Genomic DNA, 3,739 nt, shown 5'->3' with positions numbered 1-3,739 from the left:
TAGCGGAAGCAATAACATGTAATCATCGACAAACATACATTGCAAGTTACATTTCTTAAGGATCCCAAGACGTTGAGTCACATTTAAATTTAATTAATTCTAAGTCTAACAACTATCACATACATATGAAAGAATAAACAGAAAGTCCCATTGTCCATAATATACATTTGTTTCGAATGCCTCTTGGCTAATTAATTCGGATTGCTCAATCATCCACTGTACAAGTCACAGGGTATGAAAGGCTTAAAAGAATATACATATGTAAAAATAGAAATGCATCAACCTCCACGAATCCATGATACAAAGTATAGTAAAAATATATGAAACTATTCACTATGCATGATACATCCATACATCCATAATGATAAAACATCTATCATAAATTCTAACTATCCATCATAATAATCCAAGAGAATAGTGAAGGTAAATTCCAATCACGAACACTCCAGCCATGGTGACCATGGAACGGATCTCAATGGTAAGAGTAAAAAGCACTACCACCCGACCGCATGGAACCTAAACGGTCCACTCCCACCGCACTGAGGAGATAGTCTCAAGTCCCAAACAAGGTATCAAAACACAAAAAACAAGTACTCTCTAAGTCCAGGAAATCCTATAAGTATGCTAACTCAAGGGTTCCTAAAAGATCGACACCTAAATCCCAGAGGTACCACAAGACACGTAGGAAACCTAATATGCAAGCGAGAAAGTGTCATCGCAAAAGTCACGTAGAAGTTACCCGAGCAATCCCTCAGGAATCCCGGGTCCCTACTGATCCTGCGGCCACTAGTATCCTCTCGTACTGACGAGGCCTACTATGGAATGCAAGGTCGTAACCAAGCATCCTCTCTACCCCATCCTAGCCTATACTAGCACTCAAGGCATGGGAGAGAACATACAATTATCTTGTTAGGTTAATTTTCTCTCATTTAGTGTAAATGTTTTCACTTATTAAAAATGACTTACAATGGGTCTCTCAAGGTAGCCTCTTAGGGCTCCGACCCCCATTGCAAGCCACTTCCCGACTCTACACATAGATAACATACCCTAGGCTCATGAAATCATAAATCAAAGAATCATAATAAAACCACCTCAGTCCTATACAAGCAACTAAAAAGACATCATAAAAGGATAAGCCACAAAATTACATCAGTTCTTCATGAGCAACAGATAAGCATCAAATAATAATCATATGATCACGACAATTCTCTATCAGCAACTGAAGGCATCAATGATAAGTCACAAAAATCAATGGTTCTCCAATGAGCAACCATAAAGTATCCCTATAGTAAATTACAAAACTGATCAAAGACTCCAAAATGGTTAAGTCAACACATGACATCATCAAGAACATAACAAAAATTTCAGTCTTCTCAAAGCAGCCAGAAGATAATACAAGTATAACTGATCGAGACTCAAAAATGGTTAAGTTAGGTATCTGAAATACATACACCTCAGCTCCACACAAGGAAACTAGAAAGCAATAACAAACAGTAAATACATCCATCATAGAGCACACTATCACATTAACTTGGTTGGTTTGAAAAGATTGAGAACAAATCATCATAACCTCACATTCACAAACCCGGGCCTCTGGTAACAACCTAAACTAGTCAATACTAGAACAACCCCAAAACACAGAGAACACATAGAAAACATCATAGTCTCGCAATTTGGATTTGATTTGAAAATACAAATTTGAGAAGAACAATAAAGTTTAAGTTTGCCAGTGTTACTATGAGTTCCTTAGTTATCCCGTTTAACTAACCCTATCTTGTTCTTATAATAAAAGAAATTGCGTCATGACTTAAAAATATTAATAATCATTTATTAAATAATAATAATAATAATAATTATTGATTATTGAATAAAGATAATTTCAATCGAATTTTCAAATAATATCCATTAATGTTTTAAATAAAATAATTACGATTTTATTAAGATTAATAATTAAGTCCTCAATGATAATAACTTCTATTCTTAATTAATTATTTTTTAATTCATAATTAATTAAATTAATCAATATTTTATTTAAATATATATTACATTTATTATTAATATAACAAACTATAAAATATTAATAAAATTTAATAATGAAATTAATAATAAATAATATCATAAATTTAAGTTAATTAAAAATTATTAAAATTAATTATAATTTATAATATTAAAAAAAATTACCACAAAACCCAAACTCGAGTTTCGAATGGCATAATTAAATGTTTTATTAAAAACATGCGTAAGTGATTATAAATCGCTGCTTGCCGTATGCGCAGGGCAGGACTGCTGTCCCAGTTGTCCTGCGTCAACAGGTACGACTGCGTTCAATAGTCGCCTGTTGCATATAATTAAGGGGGCAGGGGGTGGTTAAGCCGCCCCTCCCCAATATTTTTTTTTAAATTTTATTTTATTATATTTTTTTTAAAAACTATTTTCATTTATATAAGACTTTGTATATCAAAATAAAATTTACATATATGCATATATATATATATATATATATATATATATATATTTCTCAAAAACAATATAATCATATTAATAAAATTTATTGATCTTCAATCTATTAAATATATATATATATATAAAATAGTTCTTTTTAATATATATATATATATATATATATATATATATATATTGAAAACTTGTTTTCTTCCTTATATTGATATAGAAAATATAAGCCAACCAACCGAACTTCTAATTTAGAATTTCAGTCTTAGATTCAACCCTTCCCATTTAAATCTTATGTATATAAAAGTTTATTGACAAGCATCTGATAAATTCCAATATCGTAATGTTTTAACATTCATCACAGAGAATTCCAAATTTACAAACCCCAGACACGAAGAAGACAGGAAAGGATAATTGCGTAATAAATCGATAATCGAAAACACAAGACCCTACCTGATCTTGATGCTATTATGCAATCTCCAGGAACTATAAAAGAATTCGCTCCTCTCAATAACCTTCCTCTGGAAAACTTTCTTGGTATCATCTTTTTGAAATTCGCTTCCAAAAATTGTCTCCCAAAAATTCCTGTCCAAATTCGTGTCCCTCAAAAATGAACCCCCAAAGTTGTGATAAGCAAATTCTCCTCAAATCGGGGCACTAATTGTGTGTTCACCCGAGAAGACTCATTGCACAACTCAGTTAACTCCCAAATTAACCTTTATTATCTTTTCTTTTATTTTGCATTCATCTTTCATGCACATTAAGTTGAATTATAAAATAACTTTATTTAATAATCCACTTGACTTCTATTTTAAATTAATTAATTACTTTAATCTTATGTGCACTTTATGAAATTAAAATAATATTATTAATTTCTAATATTTAATCTTTTAAATTATTACTCAAATTTAAACTCCTGTTTAGATCATGCGATCTAAAATCCTTTAATAATTTAATGTCTTTCAACTTTTTAAATTAATTTTAGAAGCTTAATTGATAATATATATTTAATTAATTTAATTAACAATAATAATTAGCATTTATTTAAAAATGAACTCCAATTATATTATTATTAAATTAAATAAATATTATCCTATTCTAAATTTATCTTTGAACTTTAATCTCCAAATTTAGTTCTTTCATTTAATTAATTTCTCAATTAATTAAATATTAAAGATATCATAATAATTCTCTATAAAATTAAATCATTAATTAATCTTTTTAATTAGACTTAATTAATAGAAAACACATTAAGGATTCATATAACAACATACGAAAACCCTACATA

Source organism: Cupressus sempervirens, chromosome 5 (assembly GCF_028749045.1).
Source record: "Cupressus sempervirens isolate cs-2001-9-10 chromosome 5, ASM2874904v1, whole genome shotgun sequence".
Classification (NCBI taxonomy): domain Eukaryota; kingdom Viridiplantae; phylum Streptophyta; class Pinopsida; order Cupressales; family Cupressaceae; genus Cupressus; species Cupressus sempervirens.
This window is presented reverse-complemented; position numbering follows the sequence as displayed.